Source organism: Symphalangus syndactylus, chromosome 4 (assembly GCF_028878055.3).
Source record: "Symphalangus syndactylus isolate Jambi chromosome 4, NHGRI_mSymSyn1-v2.1_pri, whole genome shotgun sequence".
Classification (NCBI taxonomy): Eukaryota; Metazoa; Chordata; class Mammalia; order Primates; family Hylobatidae; genus Symphalangus; species Symphalangus syndactylus.
The window spans coordinates 132,315,925-132,326,652 of record NC_072426.2 but is presented as its reverse complement, the minus strand read 5'-3'; the positions used below and the strand labels follow the sequence as shown (position 1 = coordinate 132,326,652).

The 10,728-nt window shown below is 37.5% G+C and overlaps 1 protein-coding gene across 2 annotated transcripts in view; it reads left to right on the top strand.

Moving 5' to 3' along the window:
• The window catches only part of SPMIP2 (sperm microtubule inner protein 2), a 143,968-nt gene that overhangs the window by 104,238 nt on the left and 29,002 nt on the right, over positions 1-10,728 (top strand). The window lies entirely within an intron of this gene.

Genomic DNA, 10,728 nt, shown 5'->3' with positions numbered 1-10,728 from the left:
GTCTAATTTCTGAACTTAAGTGATCCACCCGGCTCTGACATACAATTCTTGAAACTGTTTACTGTTAAGAATTTTAATTGTCTTCCTTAAAAGAACACTGCATAAACAGATGTATTATTTATTTACACAAAGAAAAACAAATTGTACCTGGTATTTCTACCTGAAGCCAGGCTGGTCTTGAACTCCTGGCCTCAATCTATCCACCTACCACAGCCTCCCAAAGTGCTGGAATTACAGGTGTGAGCCACCATGCTTGGCTTAGACAAAGACTTTAAATCAGCTATTATAAATATGTTCAAAGCACTAAAGGAAATTGTATCTAAAGAATTAAATTATGAGAGTAATGTTTTATCAAGCAGAGGATATCAATAAAAATATAGCAATTATTTTTAAAATTCTGGAGTTGCTGGACGCAGTGGCTCCACCTGTAATCCCAGCAATTTGGGAGGCCAAGGTGGGCAGATCACTTGAGGTCAAGAGTTTGAGACCAGCCTGGCCAACATGGTGAAACCCCATTCCTACTGAAAATATAAATGTTAGCTGTGTGTGCTGGCATGCACCTGTAGTCCCAGCTACTTGGGAGGCTGAGGCACAAGAATCACCTGAGTTTGGGAGGCGGAGGTTGTGGTGAGATTGTACCACAGCTCTCCAGTCTGGGCAAAAGAGCCAGACCTTGTCTCAATAATAATAATAATGATAATAATTTCTGAGCTGGGCGTGGTGGCTCATGCCTGTAATCCCAGTACTTTGGGAGGCCGAGGCAGATGGATCACCTGAGGTCAAGAGTTCAAGACGAGCCTGGCCAACATCATGAAACCCCATCTCTACTAAAATTGCAAAATTACAAAAATAAGCTGGGCATAGTGGCAGTGCCTCTAGTCCCAGCTGCTTGGGAGGCTGAGGCACAAGAATTGCTTGAACCCAGGAGGCGGAGGTTGCAGTGAGCTGAGATCATGCCACTGCATTCCAGCCTGGGTGACAGAATGAGACCCCATCTAAAAATAAAATCCTGGAGTTGAGAAGTATAGTAAAAAAATAAAGAATTTACTAAAATTTACTAGAGGAGCTCAAGAGTAGATTTGTGCTGTCAAAAAGTAATCAGTGAACTTGAATATAGATCAATTGAGATGCACTCTGACAGAAAAGAAAAAAAATGAAGAAAAATGAACAGAGCCTCTGAGACTGTGGGACACCCTCAAGTGTGCCAACATAGCAAAATGGTAATCCCAGAAGTAAATGAGAGAGAGAGAAAGGGGAAGAAAGAATATATGAAGAAATAATAGCCGAAACTTCCCACATTTGATGAAAAACAGTAATCTATATATTCAAGAGGTTTAACAAACTCTGAGTAAGATAAGCTCAAAGATTCATCATAGTCAAACTGTTAAAAGGTAAAGACAGAGAATCTGGAAAGTAGAAAATGAAAAATGACTATCATATACAACAGATCCTTAGTAAAGGCTGGGCACAGTGACTCATGACTCTAATCCCAGTGTTTTGGGAGGCCAACACAGAAAGATTGCTCGAGGCCAGGCCTGGCCAGGAGTTTGAGAACAGCCTGGGCAATGTAGTCAGATCTCATCTCTATCCAAATAAAAATAAAAAATTTAGCTGGGCATGGTAGTGCATGCCTGTAGTCCTAAATACTCAGGAGGTTAAGGCAGAAGGATCACTTGAGTCCAGGAGCTCAAAGCTGCAGTGAGCTATGATCCCACCACTACACTCCTGGGTGACAGAATCTCTAAAACAAAACAAAACAAAACAGCCAGGCATTACAGGCTCATGCCTGTAATCGCAGCACTTTGGGAGGCTCATATGGGTGGATCCCTTGAGCCCAGGAGTTTGAGACCAGCGTGGCAACATGATGAAATCTTGTCTCTATAAGAAATACAAAAATTAGTCAGGCAAAGTCGTGTGCACCTATAGTTCCAGCTACTTGGGAGGCTGTGGTGGGGAGGATTGCTTGAGCTTGGAAAGTCGAGGTTTCACTGAGCTGTGATTGTACCACTGCACTCCAGCCTGGGTGATAGAGCAAGACTATTTTTAACTCAGAGCGAGAGAGAGAGAGAGAGATTGAGATCCTCAATAAGATTGACATGAATTATCAGCAGAAACCATGGAAGCCAGAAGGCAGGAGGATGACATATTCAAAGTGCTAAAAGACTTTGAATGTCAGCCAAGAATTCTATGTATGCAGAAATTTGTAGTATGCAGGAATACTATGGTTTTATGCTTCAAAAATGAAAGAGAAAGTAAGATATTCTCAGATATACAAAAATTGACAAATTTTTTCACTAGCAGACCTGCCCTGCAAGAAATGTTAAAGAGAATATTTCAGGCTAAAATGAAAGGACCATACACATGAACTCAAATCCACATGAAGAAATAAAGGGCACTGGTTAACTACATAGGTATATTATAAAGTCAGTATTAATATATTTTTGATTTGTAACTTCTCTTTTCTACTATGTGATTTAAAAGATAACTGCATAAAACAATAATTATAAAATTATATTGATAGGCTTATAATTTAGAAAAATGTAATTTGTGTAAAACTAATAGCACAAAGGAGGAAGGAGGAAATGGAGTTATACTGAAGCAAAGTTTTTCATATGATGGAAATTAAGTTGGTATTAATCCTAACTAGATTATTTTGAAATAAGGTATTAATGATAATCCCCAGACCAGCCACTAAGAAAGTAACTCAAAAACACGTACTAAAAGATACAACAAGGGAATTAAAATAGTGTACTATTTAAATGAAATGCAAGGCTAAAATGATAGAAAAAATCTACCACAAAAGCAAGCATGAAGAAATAGAGAAACAAAAAATATTTAAGACTTATAGAAAACAAATAGCAAAATAAGACATAAATCCTACCAAATCAATGACTATGACCACATTAAATGTAAATGGACTAAAAAATCCAATCAAATGCCAGAGATTGTGCTGGGTGTGGTGGCTTATACCTGTAATCCCATCACTTTGGGAGGCTAAGGCAGGAAGACTGCTTGGGGCCAGGAGCTTGGGACAAGCCTGGGCAATAGAGCAAGGCCCCATCTCTACAAAAAGAATTTTTTTAAGTAACCAGGCATGATGATATGCACCTGTGGTCCTAGCTACTCAGGAGGTTGAGGTGGGAGGATCACTTGAGCCCAGGAAGTTGAGGCTGCAGTGAGCCAAGATCATACCACTGCACTGCAGCTTGGGTGACAGAGTGAGACCCTGTTTCTAAAAATAAATAAGTACAAAATGTTTAAAAGTAAGAGATTGGTCAAAAAAAAAAGGGAAGAAAACATAATTCAAATATACATTTTGCATAAGAGATATACTCTAGATTCAAAGACACACAAAGTGAAAGTAAAAAAATACATCAGACAGTAGTAATCAAAGAGAGAATGGTTACTCTAATATCAGACAATTTAGACCTCAAGACAAAAGTTGTTACGAGATAAAGAAGAGCATTTTTAAGAGTCTCCAGATCCAGCTGGAAAATATATTTTTTTAAAAAAGGGCATTTTATAATGATAAAATGGTCAGTCTATCAGGAAGACATAGCAATTATAAATAAATGTGTACCTAACAACAGAGCCCCCAAACACATGAAGAAAAACTGGCAGAACTAAAGGGAGAAATAGACAATTCAACAATAATAGTTGGACAATTAAATACCCCACTCACATTTTTTGTAAATTTAATTTTATTTTAGATTCAGGGGTACACGTGTAGGTTTGTTATACGGGTATACTGTGTAATTGTGGGGTTTGGGCTTCTAGTGTACTCATTACCAAATGGTGAACATTGTATCCAGTGGGTAATTTTTCAACCTCACTCTCCTCTGTTTCCTTTTTTGGATTTCCCAGTGTCTATTATTTTCATCTTTATGTCCATGTGTATTCATTGTTTAGCTCCCACTTATAAGTGAGAATATGTGGTTAAGTGCTCCACTTTCAATTACAGATAGAACAACTAGGCAGAAAGTCAACAAGAAATTAGAAGACTTGAACAACACAATAAACCAACTAGATCTAACAGAGATCTATAGGATACTTATGACAACAGAGAATGCATTCTTTTCAAGTGCTCATGGAACTTTCTTAAAGATAGACCATATATTGGGCCATAAAATAAGTCTCAGTACATTTAAGAGGCATGAAATCACGGAACTATGATGAAATCTTCAGCCACAATAACAATTAAATTTAAAATCAATAATTAAAAATTTGTAAATATTAAACAATAAACTTAAATAATCAATAGGTCAAAAAAGAAATCACAAGGGAATTAGAAAACATTTTGAGACAAACAAACATACAACACATGAAAACTTTAGGGATGCAGTGAAGGTAATGCTTAGAGAGAAATGTATAGCTATCAATGCCTACAATAAAAAGGGAAGATATAAAACCAAGAACCTAACCTTACACCTTAAAAAAAAAAACTGGAAAATGAAGTACAAACTAAATTCAAAGCCAGTGGAAGTAAGGAAATAATAACTAATAAAAATAAAGAATAGAAAAACAATCAGGAAAATTTTTTAAAAGTTGATTCTTTTTTTTTCAAGATTTTAATATTTTATTCTAAATTTTAGAAGTATAAAACATTCATTTAAAGTATATATTCTTGTAAATAGTTGTAGACTATAAAATGTTTGAAAAAAGATTCACTTAGTGATATACAAAATATCCATAACATATATGCATATTCCCTGTATAAAATCCTACTATAATGGATCAATACTATAAAAAAGATACTAGTATAAGATAAGAAACATAAGGAAATTTGATTAGGAAAATTTGGGATGTAATGTATCACTTTATCTTTTAAATAGGCCCAATGAAAAAAAATTTGTCAGATCTTTTTTTTTTTTTTTTTTTACATTATGTAAAGGTCAAGTTTATATTAATGTAGGACATTTTGCTATGACATGTTGCAAGTTATTATTAAATTTAACAGAATTCCATATTGACAGACAGGAATTACAGCTATCATAGAGTCACCATGAAGAATACTGCGATCAAGCATATTAGTATATTTGTGAATTCTTATTTATAATATATGGTTCATATTCTAGGTAATTAAATTATTATTTTTATTATTATTATTATACTTTAAGTTTTAGGGTACATGTGCACAATGTGCAGGTTTGTTACATATGTATCCATGTGCCATGTTGATGTGCTGCACCCATTAACTCGTCATTTAGCATTAGGTATATCTCCTAATGCTGTCCCTCCCCGCTCCCCCCACCCCACAACAGTCCCCGGAGTGTGACTGTGTTCTCATTGTTCAATTCCCACCAATGAGTGAGAACATGCGGTGTTTGGTTTTTTGTCCTTGTGATAGTTTACTGAGAATGATGGTTTCCAGTTTCATCCACGTCCCTACAAAGAACATGAACTCATCATTTTTTATGGCTGCATAGTATTCCATGGTGTATATGTACCACATTTTCTTAATCCAGTCTATTGTTGTTGGACATTTGGGTTGGTTCCAAGTCTTTGCTATTGTGAATAGTGCCGCAATAAACATACGTGTGCATGTGTCTTTATAGCAGCATGATTTATAGTCCTTTGAGTATATACCCAGTAATGGGATGGCTGGGTCAAATGGTATTTCTAGTTCTAGATCCCTGAGGAATCGCCACACTGACTTCCACAATGGTTGAACTAGTTTATAGTCCCACCAACAGTGTAAAAGTGTTCCTATTTCTCCACATCCTCTCCAACACCTGTTGTTTCCTGACTTTTTAATGATGGCCATTCTAACTGGTGTGAGATGGTATCCCATTGTGGTTTTGATTTGCATTTCTCTGATGGCCAGTGATGATGAGCATTTTTGCATGTGTCTTTTGGCTGCATAAATGTCTTCTTTTGAGAAGTGTCTGTTCATGTCCTTGGCCCACTTTTTGATGGGGTAATTTGTTTTTTTCTTGTAAATTTGTTTGAGTTCATTGTAGATTCTGGATATTAGCCGTTTGTCAGATGAGTAGGTTGCGAAAATTTTCTCCCAATTTGTAGGTTGCCTGTTCACTCTGATGGTAGTTTCTTTTGCTGTGCAGAAGCTCTTTAGTTTAATTAGATCCCATTTGTCAATTTTGGCTTTTGTTGCCATTGCTTTTGGTGTTTTAGACATGAAGTCCTCGCCCATGCCTATGTCTTGAATGGTATTGCCTAGGTTTTCTTCTAGGGTTTTTATGGTTTTAGGTCTAACATGTAAGTCTTTAATCCATCTTGAATTAATTTTTGTATAACGTGTAAGGAAGGGATCCAGTTTCAGCTTTCTACATATGGCTAGCCAGTTTTCCCAGCACCATTTATTAAACAGGGAATCCGTTTCCCATTGCTTGTTTTTGTCAGGTTTGTCGAAGATCAGATAGTTGTAGATATGCAGCATTATTTCTGAGGGCTCTGTTGTGTTCCATTGATCTATGTCTCTGTTGTGGTACCAGTACCATGCTGTTTTGGTTACTGTAGCCTTGCAGTATAGTTTGAAGTCAGGTAGCGTGATGCCTCCAGCTTTGTTTTTTTGGCTTAAGATTGACTTGGTGATGCGGGTTCTTTTTTGGTTCCATATGCACTTTAAAGTAGTTTTTTCCAATTCTCTGAAGAAAGTCATTGGTAGCTTGATGGGGATGGCATTGAATCTATAAATTACCTTGGGCAGTATGGCCATTTTCACGATATTGATTCTTCCAACCCATGAGCATGGAATGTTCTTCCATTTGTTTGTATCCTCTTTTATTTCATTGAACAGTGGTTTGTAGTTCTCCTTGAAGAGGTCCTTCACATCCCTTGTAAGTTGGATTCCTAGGTATTTTATTCTCTTTGAAGCAATTGTGAATGGGAGTTCACTCATGATTTGGCTCTCTGTTTGTCTGTGATTGGTGTACAAGAATGCTTGTGATTTTTGTACATTGATTTTGTATCCTGAGACTTGGCTGAAGTTGCTAATCAGCTTAAGGAGATTTTGGGCTGAGACAATGGGGTTTTCTAGATATACAATCATATCATCTGCAAACAGGGACAATTTGACTTCCTCTTTTCCTAATTGAATACCCTTTATTTCCTTCTCCTGCCTGATTGCCCTGGCCAGAACTTCCAGCACTATGTTGAATAGGAGTGGTGAGAGAGGGCATCCCTGTCTTGTGCCAGTTTTCAAAGGGAATGCTTCCAGTTTTTGCCCATTCAGTATGATATTGGCTGTGGGTTTGTCATAGATAGCTCTTATTATTTTGAGATACGTCCCATCAATACCTACTTTATTGAGAGTTTTTAGCATGAAGGGTTGTTGAATTTTGTCAAAGGCCTTTTCTGCATCTATTGAGATAATCATGTGGTTTTTGTCTTTGGTTCTGTTTATATGCTGGATTACATTTATTGATTTGCGTATGTTGAACCAGCCTTGCATCCCAGGGATGAAGCCCACTTGATCATGGTGGATAAGCTTTTTGATGTGCTGCTGGATTTGGTTTGCCAGTATTTTGTTGAGGATTTTTGCATCAATGTTCATCAAGGATATTGGTCTGAAATTCTCTTTTTTGGTTGTGTCTCTGCCAGGCTTTGGTATCAGGATGATGCTGGCCTCATAAAATGTGTTAGGGAGGATTCCCTCTTTTTCTATCGATTGGAATAGTTTCAGAAGGAATGGTACCAGTTCCTCCTTGTACCTCTGGTAGAATTCAGCTGTGAATCCATCAGGTCCTGGACTCTTTTTGGTTGGTAAGCTATTGATTATTGCCACAATTTCGGAGCCTGTTATTGGTCTATTCAGAGATTCAACTTCTTCCTGGTTTAGTCTTGGGAGGGTGTATTTGTTGAGGAATTTATCCATTTCTTCTAGATTTTCTAGTTTATTTGCGTAGAGGTGTTTGTAGTATTCTCTGATGGTAGATTGTATTTCTGTGGGATCGGTGGTGATATCCCCTTTATCATTTTTTATTGCGTCTATTTGATTCTTCTCTCTTTTCCTCTTTATTAGTCTTGCTAGCGGTCTATCGATTTTGTTGATCTTTTCAAAAAACCAGCTCCTGGATTCATTAATTTTTTAAAGGGTTTTTTTGTGTCTCTATTTCATTCAGTTCTGCTCTGATTTTAGTTATTTCTTGCCTTCTGCTAGCTTTTGAATGTGTTTGCTCTTGCTTTTCTAGTTCTTTTAATTGTGATGTTAGGGTGTCAATTTTGGATCTTTCCTGCTTTCTCTTGTGGGCATTTAGTGCTATAAATTTCCCTCTACACACTGCTTTAAATGTGTCCCAGAGATTCTGGTATGTTGTGTCTTTGTTCTCATTGGTTTCAAAGAACATCTTTATTTCTGCCTTCATTTTGTTATGTACCCAGTAGTCATTCAGGAGCAGGTTGTTCAGTTTCCATGTAGTTGAGCGGTTTTGAGTGAGTTTCTTAATCCTGAGTTCTAGTTTGATTGCACTGTGGTCTGAGAGACAGTTTGTTATAATTTCTGTTCTTTTACATTTGCTGAGGAGAGCTTTACTTCCAACTATGTGGTCAATTTTGGAATAGGTGTGGTGTGGTGCTGAAAAAAATGTATATTCTGTTGATTTGGGGTGGAGAGTCCTGTAGATGTCTATTAGGTCTGCTTGGTGCAGAGCTGAGTTCAGTTCCTGGGTATCCTTTTTAACTTTCTGTCTCATTGATCTGTCTAATGTTGACAGTGGGGTGTTAAAATCTCCCATTATTATTGTGTGGGAGTTTAAGTCTCTTTGTAGGTCACTCAAGACTTGCTTTATGAATCTGAGTGCTCCTGTCTTGGGTGCATATATATTTAGGACAGTTAGCTCTTCTGGTTGAATTGATCCCTTTACCATTATGTAATGGCTTTCTTTGTCTCTTTTGATCTTTGGTTTAAAGCCTATTACCTGTTTGGTTTAAAGTCTATTTTATCAGAGATTAGGATTGCAACCCCTGCCTAAAAGTTGATTCTTAAATGATATAATTGACAAAACATTAGTGAGACTGACTGCTACAGTCTGAATGTTTACGTCCCCTCAATATTCATATGTTAAAGTCTTCAACCACAAGGTGATGGCATTAGAAGGTGGGGCCTTTGGAAGGTGACTAGATCATGAAGGTGGAATTAATGCCTTTATAAAAGAGGCTTGAGAGAGACCCTTCCACCCTGTGAGGACACAGGAAGAAAATGGCTGTCTTGGTGGAAGCAAGTCTTTACTAGACACTAAATCTGCTGGTGCCTTGATCTTGAACTTCCCATCCTCCAAATTTCTGTTATTTATAAGCCACTCAGTGTATAGTATTTTGTTACTGCAGTCCAGATGAACTAAGACAGGTATCCCCATCCCCTAGGCTGTAGACCTGTACCCGTTAGGAACTGAGCTACACAGGAGGAGGTGAGCAGCAGGCCAGAGAGCATTACTGCCTGAGCTCTGCCTCCTGTCAGATCAGTGGCAGCATTAGATTTTCGTAAGACTGTGAACCCTATTGTGAACTGCACATGTGAGGGATCTAGGTTGTGTGCTTCTTATGAATCTAAGTAATGCCTGAGGATCTGAGGTGACAGTTTCATCCTGAAACCATCCCATTCAACCCCCACTTCGTCCATGGAAAAATTGTCTTCCATGAAACTGGTCCCTGGTGCCAAAAAGTTTGGGGACTGCTGAACTAAGATATCACTAAGAAATATGAGAAAACATTTAAATTACTAAAATCAGGAATAAAATAAGGACATCACTACTGATCTTATAGAAATACGAATTATTATAAGGGAGTACTGCAAACAATTATATTCAACAAATTAGATCAATTCAATAAAATTGATAAATCCCTAGAAAGATACAAACTACCAAAATGGATTCAAGAAGAAATAGAAAATTTGAATAGACCTATAACAAGTTAAAAAATTAAATCATTAATCAACAAACTTCCCACAAAGAAAAGCTGAAGCCTAAATAACTTCACTGGTAAATTCTAGCAAACATTTACAGAATAATTAACAGAAATTCTTCACAAACTGTTTCCAGAAAAATAAACAAGGAGGAAACACTTCCAATTCATTTATTACTCTGTTACCAAAGCAGACAAAGATATAACAAGAAAACTGCAGACTAATACCTGCTATGAATATAGATACAAAATATGTTCAACAAACTACTAGTGAACCAAATCTAGCAACATAAAAAGGATTATACATCATGACCAAGTGGAATCTATCCCAGGACCTGCATGGTTGATTTAATGTATGAAAATCAATCAGTGTAATATACTATGTCAACAGAATGAAGGATAAAAACCACATGGTCAAGCCAGGCATGGTGGTACATGCCTGGAGTCTCAGCGACTTGGGAAACTGAGGTGAGAGGATCCCTTGGGACCAAAAGTTCAAGTATAACCTGGGCAATATAGTAAGACCTTGTTTGAAAAAACAAACAGGCCAGGTGCAGTGGCTGACTCCTGTAATCCCAGTGCTTCGGGAGGCTGAGGCAGTTTGATCACCTGAGGTCAGGAGTTTGAGACCAGTCTAACCAACATGGTGAAACCATGTCTCTACTAAAAATACAAAAAAATTAGCCAGGCATGGTGGTGGGCACCTGTAATCCCAGCTACTTGGGAGGCTGAGGCAGGAGAATCACTTGAACCCAGGAGGCAGAGGTTGCAGTAAGCAGAGATGGCGCCATTGCACTCCAGCCTGTGCAACAAGCGCAAAACTTTGTCTCAAAAAACAAACAAAAACCATCCATATGATCATTGCAATAA